Source organism: Aethalodelphis obliquidens, unplaced genomic scaffold, assembly GCF_003676395.1.
Source record: "Aethalodelphis obliquidens isolate GAN/ISIS:26980383/991018 unplaced genomic scaffold, ASM367639v1 scaffold66, whole genome shotgun sequence".
NCBI lineage: Eukaryota > Metazoa > Chordata > Mammalia > Artiodactyla > Delphinidae > Aethalodelphis > Aethalodelphis obliquidens.
In genome coordinates, this window is record NW_020838010.1 from 2,800,605 (window position 1) to 2,817,569 (window position 16,965).

At 42.9% G+C, this 16,965-nt stretch overlaps 1 long non-coding RNA gene across 1 annotated transcript; it reads right to left on the reverse strand.

The window, feature by feature from the left end:
* Positions 1-1,833: 1,833 nt before the first annotated feature.
* LOC113610957 (uncharacterized) lies at positions 1,834-13,163 on the reverse strand. The gene is made up of 3 exons (XR_003429307.1): positions 12,730-13,163; positions 10,112-10,221; positions 1,834-1,883 (listed from the first exon to the last, which is right to left on the reverse strand). It is a non-coding gene; the product is annotated as an uncharacterized LOC113610957 (long non-coding RNA).
* Positions 13,164-16,965: the final 3,802 nt, after the last annotated feature.

Below are 16,965 nucleotides of genomic sequence, written 5' to 3' on the forward strand. Positions count from 1 at the left end.
TCTCTCCACACACACACACACACACACACACACACACACACACACACACAGTGGGATGCTATTATAATTGACTGACCACATGGTACAATATGAGAGACCTCTGCACACAAGTATCATTTTGCCCATCAGTCACTCCTCCTTTAGAGCTTCATTTGAGTCTTGAATCTTGAGGATTTTTCCTCTTTCAAATTTTCCTATCAGAATTCAGATATAGTCGTCCCTCAGTATCCGAGGGGGATTGGCTCCAGCACTCCTGTGGACAGCAAAATCTGCAGATGCTCAAGTCCCTTGTATAAAATTGCAGAGTATTGCATATAACCTCCGCATATCCTCCTGTATACGTCAAATCTTCTCTAGATTATTTATAATACCCAATACAATGTAAATGCTGTTTAAATAGTTGCCAGTGCATGGCAAATCCAGATTTTTATTTTTGGAAATTTCTGGAATTTTTTTCCCGAATATTTTCGATCTGCATTTGGTTGAATAGGTGGATGCAGAAACTGTGGATACAGAGGGACAACTGTACTCTAGTTGGGGACTGAGACTTCAACCAGGGGTTCTTAACCAGGATCCATGGATGTCCCTAGGCTGTGGGATGCTTTAGTGTGCATCAAAATTACCAGAATGTGTTTACATGCAAATTCCATGTCCCCATCCACTTGCAAAGAATCTGATTCCTTCACCCTAGAGTGGTACGCAGAAGACTGTATTTTAAACAAGGCTCTCAAGAGATTGCTATACAGGTTGTCCTTAGGCAACACTTCAAGAAACACTATGTTTCAGAAGGACCGTGAACTCCCTGAAAGTAAATGCAAACTCGTGGGTGTGTTAAATGTGAGTGTATTTCTGGGCGTTGGGTACAGAGCTTTAATCAGATTCTGAAAGTCTCCTTGAATTGAAAAGGCAGATAATCACTAACCAGGAAATATTTTAGCAAGGAATAGCAACAATAGGATCCAGAATATAAGCGGTAGGGCAAGGAGGGAAGAAATGTCCCTAGAATGTATACAATATTGAAGCAGGAAAAGATCCTCAAAAAAAGTCACCTTGCTATACCTGTTCTGATTGAGAAATGGGAGAAATCATACATATCACAACTAAAATGAAGGATCTTTAACCTGTGAAAAAAATATTTGCAATTTACATCCAAAGAGTTCATTTCCTTACTATATAAAGAACTGTTGCAAATTAATAAAGAAAAGACAGTGTATAATATTGTACACAGATTGGCTCAAGATGGTGGAGTAGAAGGACGTGCACTCACTCCCTCTTGAGAGAACACCAGAATCACAACTAATTGCTGAACAATCATCAACAGGAAGACACTGGAACTTACCAAAAAAGATACCCCACATCCAAAGACAAAGGAGAAGCTGCAACGAGATGGTAGGAGGGGCGCAATCACAATAAAATCAAATCCCATAACTGCTGGGTGGCTGACTCACAAACTGGAGAACAATTATACCACAGAAGTCCACCCACTGGGGTGAAGGTTCTGAGCCCCACGTCAGGCTTCCCAATCTCGGGGTCTGGCAATGGGAGGAGGAATTCCCAGAGAATCAGACTTTGAAGGCTAGCAGGATTTGATTGCAGGACTTTGACAGGACTGGGAGAAACAGAGATTCCACACTTGCAGGGAACACACAAAGTAGTGTGTGCATCGGGACCCAGGGGAAGGAGCAGTGACCCCATAGGAGACTGAACCAGACCTACCTGCTTGTGTTGGAGGGTCTCCTGCAGAGGCGAGGGGGTGGCTGTGGCTCACTGCAGGGACAAGGACACTGGCAGCAGAAGGTCTGGGAAGTACTCCTTGGCATGAGCCCTCACAGTGTCCACGATTAGCCCCACCAAAGAGCCTGTATCTTCCAGGGCTGGGTCACCTCAGGCCAAACAAACAACAGGGAGGGAAATTAGTCCCATCCATCAGCAGACAAGCAGACTAAAGTTTTACTGAGCTCTGCCCACCACCAGTCCCTCCCATCAGAAAACTTGCACAAGCCTCTTAGATAGCCTCATCCAACAGAGGGCAGACAGCAGAAGCTAGAAGAACTACAATCCTGCAGCCTGTGGACTGAAAAACACATTCACAGAAAGATACACAAAATGAGAAGGCAGAGGACTACGTACCAGATGAAGGAACAAGATAAAACCCCAGAAAAACAACTAAATGAAGTATAGATAGGCAACCTTCCAGAAAAAGAATTCAGAATAATGATAGTGAAGATGATCCAGGATCTCAGAAAACGAATGGAGACAAAGATCAAGAAGATGCATTAAATGTTTAACAAAGACCTAGAAGAATTAAAGAACAAACACCTAGAAGAATTAAAGAACAAAGAAACAGAGATGACCAATACAATAACTGAAATGAAAAATACACTACAAGGAATCAGTAGCAGAAGAACTGAGGCAGAAGAACCTGGAATAAGAACCTGGATAAGTGACCTGGAAAACAGAAGGGTGGAATTCACTACCATGGAACAGAATAAAGAAGAAAGAATGAAAAGAAATGAAGACAGCCTAAGAGACCTCTGGGACAACATTAAATGCACCAGCATTTGCATTATAGGGGTCTCAGAAGGAGAAGAGAGAGAGAAAGTACCCGAGAAAATATTGGAAGAGATAATACTCAAAAAATTCCCTAACATGGGAAAGGAAATAGTCACCCAAGTCCAGGAAGCACAGAGAGTCCCAGGCAGGATAAACCAGAGGAGAAACACACCGATACACATAATAATCAAATTGACAAAAATTAAAGACAAATTATTCAAAGCAACAAGGGAAAAATGACAAATAACATACATGAGAACTCCCAGAAGGTTAACAGCTGATTTCTCAGCAGAAACTCTACAAGCCAGAATGGAGTGGCACGATATATTTAAAGTGATGAAAGGGAATAACCTACAACCAAGATTACTCTACCTGACAAGGATCTCATTCAATGGAAAAATCAAAAGCTTTACAGACAAGCAAAAGCTAAGAGAGCTCAGCACCACCAAACCAGCTCTACAACAAATGCAAAGGAACTTCTCTAAGTGGGAAACACAAGAGAAGAAAAGGACCTACAAAAACAAATCCATAACAATTAAGAAAATGGTAATAGGAACATACATATCAATAATTACCTTAAACGTGAATGGATTAAATGCTCCAAGCAAAAGAAACAGGCTTGCTGAATGGATACAAAAACAAGACCCATATATATGCTGTCTACAAGAGACCCACTTCAGACCTAGGGATACATACAGACTGAAAGTGGGGGATGGAAAAAGATATTCCATGCAAATGGAAATCAAAAGAAAGCTGGAGTAGCAATACTCATATCAGATAAAATAGATTTTAAAACAAAGAATGTTACAAGAGACAAGAAAGGACACTGCATAATGATCAAGGCATCAATCCAAGAAGAAGATATAACAGTTATAAATATATATATGCACCCAACATAGGAGCACCTCAATACATAAGGCAAATGCTAACAGCTATAAAAGAAGAAATCGACAGTAACACAATAATAGTGGGGGACTTTAACACCTCACTTACACCAATGGACAGATCATCCCAACAGAAAATTAATAAGGAAACACAAGCTTTAAATGACACAATAGACCAGATACATTTAATTGATATTTATAGGACATTCCATCTGACAACAGCAGATTACACTTTCTTCTCAAGTGCACATGGAACATTCTCCAAGATAGATCACATCTTGGGTCACAGATCAAGCCTCATTAAATTTAAGAAAATTGAAATGATATCAAGCATCTTTTCTGAACACAATGCTATGAGATTAGAAATAAATTACAGGAAAAAACCCCCACAAACACAGGCTTCCCTGGTGGCGCAGTGGTTGAGAGTCCGCCTGCTGATGCAGGGGATGCGGGTTCGTGCCCCGGTCTGGGAAGATCCCACATGCCACAGAGCGGCTAGGCCTGTGGGCCATGGCCGCTGAGCCTGTGCGTCCGGACCCTGTGCTCCGCAACGGGAGAGGCCACAACAGTGAGAGGCCCGCGTACCGCAAAAAAAAAAAAAAAAAAAAAAAAAAAAAAAAAAACACAAACACGTGGAGGCTAAACAATACGCTATTAAATAACCAAGAGATCACTGAAGAAATCGAAGAGTAAATCAGGAAATACCAGGGGACAAATGACAATGAAAACACAACGATCCAAAACTTATGGGATTCAGCAAAAGCAGTTCTAAGAGGGAAGTTTATAGCAATACAATCCTACCTCAAGAAACAAGAAAAATCTCAAATAAATTATCTTACCTTACACCTAAAGGAACTAGAGAAAGAAGAGCAAACAAAACCCAGAGTTAGTAGAAGGAGAGAAATCATAAAGATCAGAGCAGAAATAAATGAAATAGAAACAAAGAAAACAATAGCAAAGATCAAAAAAACCAAAAGCTGGTTCTCTGAGAAGATAAACAACATTGATAAACCCTAAGCAAGACTCATCAAAAAAAAGAGGGAGAGGATTCAAATCAATAAAATTGAAATGAAAAAGGAGAAGTTACAATGGACAGGGCAGAAATGCAAAGCATTATAAGAGAGTACTACAAGCAACTCTATGCCAATAAAATGGACAACCTGGTAGAAAAGGACAAATTCTTAGAAAGGTATAACCTTCCAAGAATGAACCAGGAAGAAATAGAAAATATGAACAGACCAATCATAAGTAATGAAATGGAAACTGGAATTAAAAATCTTCCAACAAAAGCCCAGGACCAGATGGCTTCACAGGTGAATTCTATCAAACATTAAAAGAAGAGCTAACACCCATCCTTCTCAAACTCTTCCAAAATATGGCAGAAGAAGGAACACTCCCAACTCATTCTATGAGGCCACCAGCACCCTGATACCAAAACCAGACAAAGATACTACAAAAAAAGAAAATTGCAGACCGATATCACTGATGAATATAGATGCAAAAGTTCTCAACAAAATACTAGGAAACAGAATCCAACAACACATTAAAAGGATCATACACTGTGATCAAGTGGGATTTATTCCAGGGATGCAAGGATTCTTCAATATACACAAATCAATCAATGTGATACACCATATCAACAAATTGAAGAACAAAAACCATATGATCATCTCAATAGATGCAGAAAAAGCTTTGGACAGAATTCAACACCCATTTATTATAATAACTCTGCAGAAAGTGGGTATAGAGAGAACCTACCTCAACATAATAAAGGCCATATACAACAAACCCACAGAAAACATGATTCGCAATGGCAAAAAACTGAAAGCATTTCCTCTAAGATCAGGAACAAGACAAGGATGTCCATCCTCGCCACTATTATTTAACATAGATTTGGAAGTCCTAGCCATGGCAATCCGAGAAGAAAAATAAATAAAAGGAATACAAATTGGAAAAGAAGTAAAACTGTCACTGTTTGAAGATGACGTGATACTATACATAGATAACCGTAAAGATGTCACCAGAAAGTGACTAGAGCTAATCAATGAATTTGGTAAAGTACGAGGATACAATATTAATGCACAGAAGTCTCTTGCATTCCTATACACTAACAATGAAAGATCAGAAAGAGAAATTAAGGAAACAATCCCATTCACCATTGCAACAAAAAGAATAAAATACCTAGGAATAAACTGACCTAAGCAGGTTAAAGACCTATAATCAGAAAACTCTAAGACACTGATGAAAGAAATCAAAGATAACACAAACAGATGGAGAGATATACCATATTCTTGGATTGGAAGAATCAATATTATGAAAATGACTCTATTACCCAAAGCAATCTACATATTCAGTGCAACCCCTATCAAATCACCAATGGCATTTTTTACAGAGCTAGAACAAAAAATCTTAAAATTTGCACAGAGACACAAAAGACCCCAAATAGTCAAAGCAATCTTGAAAAACAAAAACGGAGCTGGAGGAATTAGGCTCCTGGACTTCAGACTATACTACAAAGCTACAGTAATCAAGACAGTATGGTACTGGCACAAAAACAGAAATATAGTTCAATGGAACAGGATAGAAAGCCCAGAGATAAACCCATGCACATATGGTCACCTTATTTTTGATAAAGGAGGCAAGAATATACAATGGAGAAAAGATAGCCTCTTCAATAAGGGATGCTGGGAAAAGTGGACAGCTACATGTAAAAGAATGAAACTAAAACACTCCCTAACACCATACACAAAAATAAACTCAAAATGGATTAAAGACCTAAATGTAAGGCCAGACACTATCAAACTCTTAGAGGAAAACATAGGCAGAACGCTCTATGACATAAATCACAGCAAGATTCTTTTTGACCCACCTCCTAGAGAAATGGAATTAAAAACAAAAATAAACAAATGAGACCTAATGAAACTTAAAAGCTTTTGCACAGCAAAGGAAACCATAAACAAGACGAAAAGACAACCCCCAGAATGGGAGAAAATATTTGCTAATGAAGCAACTGACAAAGCATTAATCTCCAAAATTTACAAGCAGCTCATGCAGCTCAATATCAAAAAAACAAACAACCCAATCCAAAAATGGGCAGAAGACCTAAATAGACATTTCTCCAAAGAAGATACACAGATTGCCAACAAACACATGAAAGGATGTTCAACATCACTAATCATTAGAGAAATGCAAATCAAAACTACTATGAGGTATCACCTCTCACAGGTTAGAATCGCCATCATCAAAATATCTAGAAACAGTAAGTGCTGGAGAGGGTGTGGAGAAAAGGGAACCCTCTTGCACTGTTGGTGGGAATATAAATTGGTACAGCCACTATGGAGAACAGTATGGAGATTCCTTAAAAAACTAAAACTAAAACTACCATATGACCCAGCAGTCCCACTACTGGGCATATACCCAGAGAAAACCACAATTCAAAACGACACATGCACCCCAGTGTACATTGCAGCACTATTTACAATAGCCAGGATATGGGAGCAACCTAAATGCCCATCGACAGACGAATGGATAAAGAAGATGTGGTACATATATACAATGGAATACTACTCAGCCATAAAAAGGAAAGAAATTGGGTCATTTGTAGAGACGTGGATGGTCTTAGAGACTGTCATACAGAGTGAAGTAAGTCAGAAAGGGAAAAACAAATATCGTATTAACGCATGTATGTGGAATCTAGAAAAATGGTGCAGGTGAACCAGTTTGCAGGGCAGAGCTGGAGACACAGATGTGGTGAAGAGACGTGTGGACGCCAGGTGGGGAAAGTGGGGTGGGGGGGTTGATGGTGGGATGAATTGGGAGACTGGGATTGACATATATACACTAATATGTATAAAGTAGGTAACTAATAAGAACATGCTGTATAAAAAGAATAAATATAATGTTATAGGAAATTGAAATAAATTAAAAAAAATTGTACATATGTAATATTGTAACTGTAACTTATGTAATATTGTACATCAACTATATTTCAATAAAATATAATTTAAAAAGAAAAGAAAAGACCACTAAGCAAATAGAAAAATGGGCAATGGATGTGAACAGTTTACAGAAAAGGAAACACAAATGGCTCTTAAACATATGAAAAGTTTCCCAATGTCGCTATAATAAGAGAAATGCAATTTAATATTGCAATGAGATCTCATTTTTCATCTACCAGATTGAGGGATATGAAAAAGTGTGACAATACACTGTGCTGGTGAGTGTGTAGATTGCAATATCTCTATGGAGGGCAATTTGGTGATATGTATAAAAGTTACAGATGCCCACAGCATTTGATAGAGCCATTCCACTTTTAAGAATTTATCTTACAAACATACTCCCACATGTGTAAAAATCATTCATTAGCAAAAGATCGTGAAAAAAAAAAAAAGGTTGCAGAAAACCTAAATATCTGTCAATAGGAGGTGGGTTAAATAATTCACAGCAATCGATACAAAGGAATAGTATGCAGCTATAAAATGGCTAGTCGTTTATGTGCTTATGGAAAGCATCTTCAAGATGCATAGTTCTGTGAAAAAAGTAAGATGCTGAACAATGTGTATGATATGCTGCCATTTGTAAAAGTCTTTGCCTATTTGCTTGTGTTTATCTGGACTCTCTCCTGCAGAGTACATAAGGAACAGTTAACAGTGGTTAGACAAGACAGGGTTTGGGGGGAAAAAACTTCCTTTTTATTTATACTCTTTTGCATTTTTTGGATCATTTGCATGTATTTCTTATTAAAAATAAATAAAATGCTAAAAAAATTGAAACTAAAGCAAGCAGGCAGACTGTGGTTGCAGTGGGAAGGGTGGGTTGGCAGAATAGGAGACTGGAGTGGCGATTCTCCCACTGAGAAGCATGGTCCCTTAGGAGGGGGGCTAAGCCACACCACCACAGCCTCTGGCTCACAACCCGGCATGCTGGAGGTGCTCGAAAATTTCGACAGGTGAGTGGATGGGACACATCATATTCCTCAGGGAGGCTGGGGTGTAAATAAGATTGAGAACCACTGGACCACAGACGGGAGACCTTTAAGAAAGCAGTTCCTCAACATCTTCTCCACACCTTAAAATTGACTTCAGCTTCAAGGCCTGGTTCATAGGCTAACTCCTCCAAAGGGACTTCCATGCCCTCTGTCTCTGAGGCCCCAATCCCATCTCCTATGGGTTAAAGCTCATTTCATTCCTCTGTGCTCCAACAGCATTTTCCTTAATCTGTTCTTCTAGGATGTATTTCAATCTGCTTTATGGTTTAGATGCTAATTTGCATATCAGTCTTAACCTTAGTGATTAAGACTCTCTCTTCCCCATCTCTGTCTGCACCCTTCAGTGCCGGCACAATGAATACAGATGGTCCACAGTAAAGGGAACCAACCCTCCTCACAGGACACCCTGAGCAGGCATGTGCTCTAGACTATACTACAGGAGATGACAGCATGGTGGGTGATAATGGCCACAAATGTAGGCCTTAACCGGGCCATCTTCCCAATGAGCCACTTGATTCACTCAGATGTTTGAAGGACTGTTTCTCACCAGCCAGCCAGGCACTAACAGATAGGACTCAGCAAATAGTCTGCATATCTAGATACCGTTTTCAGTTCTCCAGACCTGCAGCAGAGCTGGTGCCCTTATGTTTCCCCTTGCTCCTCCCATGCCCACAGCAGCCCTCATTAATCAAGCAGACTCACCTTCCCATTTTCTGCAGATGTAGCCTCAAAATCCCCCTCAAAAGACAGCAGCTACCTACCAATCAGCTGGCACGGCTTATTTGCCATACCAGGTCTTGAGCACATTCAAACCTTCTGGGGCACAGTGCACTGCCAGCATGTCACAGAGTCCACCCAGGGGCATGGAGATCCAGGGATATTCTAGGCCTGCAAGAGTTATGATCAAGCCACTTGTGAAACTCGAACACGGATGGGCAAGTCCACCGGCCCTGGTAGTGCTAAGCCCTGACTGGAGAGCAAGCTTGCGCTGCTGCTAATTGGGAGGCAGACAGACCTCAGTTAAGTGGAATCCAGTTCATCAGACCCTCAAGTCACTGAAAACCTCCCCATCATCCTCCTTTCTTCTACTCCCCTCCCCAAACAAAAAACACATTACACTTTCAGGAAGTAGAAGAAATAGAAAGAAAGTAAGCTCCTATCGGGATTCCTGTTTTAAGACAGCACTACCGGGACTTCCCTGGTGGCCCAGTGGTTAAAAGTCTGCCTGCCAATGCAGGGGTTACGGGTTCGAGCTCTGGTCCGGGAAGATCCCACGTGCCGCGGAGCAACTAAGCCCGTGTGCCACATCTACTGAGCCCGTGTGCCACAGCTACTGAAGCCTGCGTGCCTAGAGCCCGTGCTCCACAACAAGAGAAGCCACCGCAATGAGAAGTCTGCGCAGCACAACGAAGAGTAGCCCCCGCTCGCTGCAACTAGAGAAAGCCGGTGTGCAGCAACGAAGACCCAACACAGCCAAAAATAAATAAATAAATAAAAATTAAATTAAATAAAAATAAAACAGCACTACCAGGGAATTCCCTGGCGGTCCAGGGGTTAGGACTCTGTGCTTTCACCGTCGAGGGCCCGGATTCAACCCCTGGTGGGGGAACTAAGATCCTGCAAGCCAGGAGGCACAGCCCCCCCGCAAAAAAAATTAAAACTAAATAAATAAATAAAACAGCACTACCAGAATATGTCTCGAGGTCAGGCCACACTAGGCCTAATCCCCTGCATCCGTCTCCAGCGTGATTTCCACTTCCGTGTCTGGATAGTAACCAGAGGTGTTGACCTGTGAAACTGCAAGACACTCAACTCAACAGAGGCTTAGGCAATGGTTGTCCATTCATGATCTCCAGCGTTCGCATTAGTTTAGATCAGGAGTCTGCAAACTACAGCCCAAAGGCCAAATGCAGCTCACCACCTGTTTTTATAAGTAAAGTTTTATTGGAACATATCCTTGTTCATTCATTTACATGTTGTCTATGGCTGCGCTCACGTTACAATGGCAGAGTTGGAGAGCTGACAGAAGCTCTATGGCTCACAAAACCGAAAATATTTACTATCTGGTCACGTATAGAAAACGTTTGCAGAGCCCTGGCTTAGACCACTCTTGGAGCTGGTCCTAAACCAGTGGGGGATGCTTCCTCCTTCCTCCTCCTCTTCTCTTCTCCTGCCTTTCCTCCACCGACCACCCCGGTACACACACACCAACACGCACGCGCACACACACACTGCTGAAGGGAAGCCAGTACTGGCTGGGCACAAGGGGCAGGAATGTGGACAAGCAGACTTAAATGCTCTTCCTAGGCTCAGCCACCTCTACTTGGTACACAGAGCCCGAGAACTGTGGAAGTCTGCGTGTATATTTGTGTGGGTGGAGGTTAAAGTCAAGGTGAGAAAGCATTGTTGGAAACGGTGTTCTTATGCACATGTAACAGAGGGCATGTGGTCTACAAGAATGTCCCTAAATCTCAGGCTGAACTGGGAGAACCAACCACCTGCTCCCTTCCAACGCAGAGCCTCCTTCAACTGTCTAGTCCCATTCTCACTTAGGGGATGGGGTTTGGGCTAAGGATGGTGCAGAATGGGACATACAGGCAGACTTTCTTTAGACATCTCTTCTCTTCGCTTTCCTCTCTTTCTGGCCTCCTCTCTCTCTCTCTCTCTCTCCATCTCTCTCTGTCTCTCTGTCTCTGTCTCTGTCTCTGTCTCTCTCTCTTTCTCTCTCTGTCTCCCTCAGCTAGTTTAGGCAGCAACACGGGGAAGGCAGCTATTAAGAAAACACCAATTCAGGCATGATTTCTGGACCATAGATCAAAAGCTTAGCTAATAGTGGACACAGAATATTGATTTGTCAGTTTTTCTCTCTTCTTTCCATTGCTCTGAGTGGGTGATAGCCGATTTCTCTGAATCACCAATTTGGAAACTTCCTAAAAAGAGGAATGGAGACGGAATGGACTGAGGGCTGAAGACAAGGTGGTGATTTACACTCTGACTACATGGGACAACCAGATTATATTAAAACCAGTTCTATCCACAAATACCATATGATATCACTTATATGTGGAATCTAAAATATGACACAAATGAACTTATTTACAAAACAGAAACAGACTCACAGACATAGAAAACAAACTTATGGTTACCAACGGGGAAGGTTGGGGAGGGATAAACTAGGAGTTTGGGATTAGCAAATACAAACTACTATATATAAAATGGATAAACAGCAAGGACCTACTGTATAGCACAGGGAACTATATACAATATCTTGTAATAAGCCATAATGGAAAAGAATATGAAAAAATATGTATGTATGTATAACTGAATCACTTTGCTGTACACCAGAAACTAATACAACATTGTAAATCAATTTCAAAAAAAAAAAAATCAGGGGGCTTCCCTGGTGGCGCAGTGGTTGAGAATCCGCCTGCCAATGCAGGGGACACGGGTTCGAGCCCTGGTCTGGGAGGATCCCACGTGCCGCGGAACAACTAAGCCCGTTCGCCACAACTGCTGCGCCTGCACTCTAGAGCCCACAAGCCACAACGACTGAGCCCGCGTGCTGCAACTGCTGAAGCCCGCGTGCCTAGAGCCCGTGCTCCGCAGCAAGAGAGGCCAGGGCAGTGAGAGGCCCGTGACCTGCAACGGGGAGTGGCTCCTGCTCGCTACAGCTGGAGAGGGCCTGCGCACAGCAATGAAGACCCAATGCAGCCGAAAGTAAATAAATAAAACAAATAAATTTATTTTTTAAAAATCAGGTCTATCCAATCAGCTTGTGGGCTTTGTGAAAGTTCGTTAATACACAGATTGGAACAGGCAGTGGTCTTTGGATAATAAACACAGAATGGTCAGGCTGAACTGGAAACTTTGTCAATAGTTTGCTCTGGTTCCTCAGGAAAACAGATCTAATCTTAATCAAAGGAGGCTGCTTGGAGGAAGTGATGATATAAAGGAGCTTTAAGGGAAAGGTTTTATAACCTGATTTTCATGAAGCAGAAAAAGATATCAAAGGGAAGGAATGGTCTGGTCCAGAGCTTAAAGAAAGCTTGGAGAACAGGAATGGGAAGTTCTGATGGTGTTCTTAGTCAGGAAGGGTAGCAGAAATGAAACAGAAGCTAGGACCAGCTCTCTGGCCCTTGATTGCATTATATGATAGTAAATGTCCCAAAGTCCCACCTCACTGAGTACGTCCTTGCCCTCTCCATTTTTCTGCCTGTCAAAGCCAGCTGTCAGAAATCAGAACTGGGACTGTGATATGTTCATTCCAAGTAAAGTGTAAAGGGTTGGGAAGGCTGACTGTATTACCTCTTCCAGGGAGATTTGCATTTTGATAAAACCAATGGTTATTAATAACGGGAAGTCAGTTAGGAGCTACCCAGAAGTGTTATGGGGAGCGAAGAAGTTTTCTCCATCCCCTGAAGTCACAGTAATACTGCTGGAGCTCTCTCTGCTTCTGATTCATCATCCCCACCATGGGCATTATAGCATTATTTGCTTGCTAGAGCTGTTCTGAGGATTAAATGAGATAATTAATGTATATAAAGTATTTAGCACAGTGCTTGGTACATCAGAAGAACTCAACAACTATTATATCTTTGTCTTGATTACACTACCTACTCATAGCGCCAGCCCTGAGAAAAAACCACGTATTACACTGGGTGCTGTCAGCCCTGTAATTATTATATGTAGGTTGCACCTCCAACCGCGCAGTGAGCTAGAGAAGGTACAGAGAGGGAACCTCCAATTTTCTTGGAGGCAGGGGCTGTTGCATAAGGGAATCCTAAACAGATTACCTCTTTTCAGTGGGAAAAGGTGAAGAGGATGCCATCAAAAAGTTTAATTCAAGAACATCCCAAAAGCAAGTGTGGGAAGACAGTATAGCATAGAAGTTAAGGACTTGGGACTCTGCAGACTGATAGACCAGGGTGTGAATCCTAGCTCTGCCACTTATTAGCTTTGTGACCCTTAGGGTGTCAGTGTGACAAAATGAAGATCAACCAAGTAAGAGCAAGCAAAGGCTATTTATTCTGAGCTTGCTACAACAAAAGAGTCAGTCACTGTCACTTAGGATTAGGCAGACACTCAAAGGCAGGCAGAGGAGTGGGAAAGTTTCATAGTGGAAAAAGGAAAGGCTTTGGGTGTGCCCTGATTGGAGGCTGTTGGCATAGGAACACTGTAGGCAGGCTAACTAGAAGAAGGGCATCCTATGCGATTGACTAGAGGGGCATATTTGGCTTTCTTTCGTTGGTCCCAAGCTGGAAGCTGGGACAAATCTTAGGGGAGCTGTCAATTACTAATCAGGTCCTGGCCGTTTGGGGCTGATTGTTACAGAGGTCAGTGTTTGGTTTCCTTGACTGTTACCAGAGGTAGCAATCTGACTTCGTGTGAGTCTGACATAGCAGGCTGCCTTCCTGGGCTGGTTATTGTAGATAAGGAGGTGGTTTCCTAGGCATTTGCTGCAGGTTGTGGGTCAGACTTTTTTTTTTTTTTTTTGCGGTATGCGGGCCTCTCACTGTTGTGGCCTCTCCCGTTGCGGAGCACAGGCTCCGGACGCGCAGGCTCAGCGGCCACGGCTCACGGGCCCAGCCGCTCCGCGGCATGTGGGATCTTCCCGGACCGGGGCACGAACCCGTGTCCCCTGCATCGGCAGGCGGACTCTCAACCACTGCGCCACCAGGGAAGCCCCCAGCCTTTTATTTTTATATACGCTATGGTCATTGTCCATTTGCATATTCTGTCTCATCACTTAACTTCTCTGAGCCTCAGTTTCCTCAATTTAAATGGACTATTAAAACTTTGAATTTGAGAATTAAGTGAGATTTGTACGTAAACGGTTTAGCGCCAACTCTGGAACATAAGTGCCCAACACATGTTAGTCATTGTCTTATTGGCTAATTAACTAAATCCTGAAATAAGAGAATTTAGTGGAGTGGTACTCCTCAGAGTAGCAAGGGGGCAATGTTAGCAGGAAGAAAAGGAAGCCCTAGTGAACCCTACAAAGAGTATCAAACACATAATCGACCACAATAGCAAGAGCTAACACATATTCACACTTACTGTGAGCCAGACACTATTCCAGGTAGGTTACGTACATTGGCTCATTTAATCCTCATAACTACCCCATGAGGTGGATACTACCAACATTGTCATCCTCATCTGAAAGATGGAGGAAACTCCGGCACAAAGAAGTTAAGAGGGCTTCCCTGGTGGCGCAGTGGTTGGGAGTCCGCCTGCCGATGCAGGGGACACGGGTTCGTGCCCCGGTCCGGGAGGATCCCACGTGCCGCGGAGCGGCTGGGCCCGTGAGCCATGGCCGCTGAGCCTGCACGTCCGGAGCCTGTGCTCCACAGCGGGAGAGGCCACAACAGTGAGAGGCCCGCGTACCACAAAAAAAAAAAAAAGAAGAAGTTAAGAAACGTGCCCAAGATTACACAAGTACTGTGTAGGGCCAAGGAGCCTGGCAATAGTCTGTGCTTTTAACAGTTCTGCTGTTCTCACAATACATAAGACATGCCGAAGTTAAAAACAACTTTAGGAAAGGACTGAATACAAATCTCAATTATTTCTCCATAGACTCAGTGAAGGGTAACGATGGAGGTATTTAAGGTGTTTAGGACATCCTTAGTCTTTGAGGGTGATGTCAATGGAGGGCATCTCACACATGCCCCTCCACACACCCCCATTCACCTGTTCTAAGTCTGACCTTGATCTCTGTTGGAAGCTACTTCCTCAGAAACTTTGGCTGATCCTCCAGAGTGCGTTACCCCTACTCCCATCCCTACTCCTTTCCCATACTTATCATAATTGACACAGTGCATAATTATTTCGTTCATATCTGTCTCCCACACTAGACTGAACGATCGAGTGGGTCCGTTTTGCATACCATTGGATCCCCATTCCCTAGCATAGGGTCACCAACCTATGGCCTCTGGGCCAAATCTAGTCCAAAGCCTGTTGTTTCTTTAGTAAATTGAAATTGGCACACAGCCACACCATCTCATTTACATACTATCTACGACTTCTTTCACATTAAAATGGCAGAGTCAAGCAGTTGCAAGGGATCTCGTGGCCCGCAAAGCCTAAAAAAATATTTAGTATGTGGTCCTCCACAGCAAAATTTGCCAATCCCCGGCTAGCTCGTGGATACTCGACAGATATCTGTTTAATGGATGGATATACTTATTATTTATTTATTTAACAAACGTTTACATGGCATTTACTATAGTCAGACACCGTTCCAAGCACTTTACGAATATTAACTCATTTATTCCTCATAACAACCCGGTAAGATAGGAGGCATTCTTATTCTCATTTTACAAAGGAAAACACTGGGAACCAGAGAGGTTCAGTATCTTGCCCCAAATTAAACAGGTTGTAGGTAGCCGGGCTAGGATTCAAAACTCAGGCTTTCAGGCTCCCAAACCCAGGCTATCTACGCCGTGTTAATGGACCATGGGTGGGATCTAGTTTTTCTGGTGTTCCGATGAGAGAACTGCTGAATGGTTTTGAGAAGGGGAAGGATGCGGTCAAAGCAGCAAAAGGAGATAAAGTGGTCTTACTCCACGTAGCCCCTAGGACTTGGTTGATGACAAGGACATGCTAAAAAGGACAAATTAGCACAGCATCATTCGGCTCTCACCATGGCTAACAGAACCAAGCACGCATTCTCCAAAAGTGAGCTGGTATAGTTATTGTCACCCTACCGGGGACTGGTTAACACCATTGATTAAAGCTTTCAGAGCACCCTGAGGCTGAACCAGTTTGTTTTACTCTATCACGTGTCCAAACACTCCACCTCTCCCCCACTGTAGCCAACTATCTTCAAATGCACCCCACCCTAGAACAAGGCGATAACAAATGATTGGTTTGGTGCAAATTCGTCCCCAATCCTGAGAAAACAAGAAGTGCATGAACTATATGGTTGTTGTATGAGATGCTATTTCCTCTTCCTGTCTCCGCACTGCCTGGGCTGTATGCCAGTTGTTAGTAGGAAGGGGCAGCAAATGCCCTCAAATGAAATTATAGCTCTAAGGTACAATGCTGGGCCACCAATAAGTCATTGCCGGTGGCTTGACTTTGTGGTTTGCTGGAGGAAGTCAACTTGTTGACAAGGCTTGGGAGACCTTGCTGCATGTGACTGAGGGTGAGGGCTCAGCAGAAGCAGCTAGTTAAGATAGAACAGTCTGAGAGAGACCAAGAAAGTCTGTTCTTCTCTTCCTGGTAGGACAAGCAGGATGCCAGGATTCTACATTCATGCTGGGGGCCTGGGCTGGGAACCAGTGTTGAGCTTCAGGTTAGACCCGCCTGGGGGCATCAGAGCTTGGAGCCAAAGGTGATCTGAAAGCCAGTGATCAAGGGAAAAGCTGAACGTTAAATCCCATCAGACAGTCCAGCTGAAGTGCCAATCCCACGGGCAGACCAAAGGGAGAGAATCTGGGCTCTTCAACGTTAGTGAGAAAACCAGGCACGGCAGACCAGCGCAAGAGGGATCTGGACTGGGAGTCAAAGGCAGCCTATGGACATTCCCTGAGCTCTTGGGAC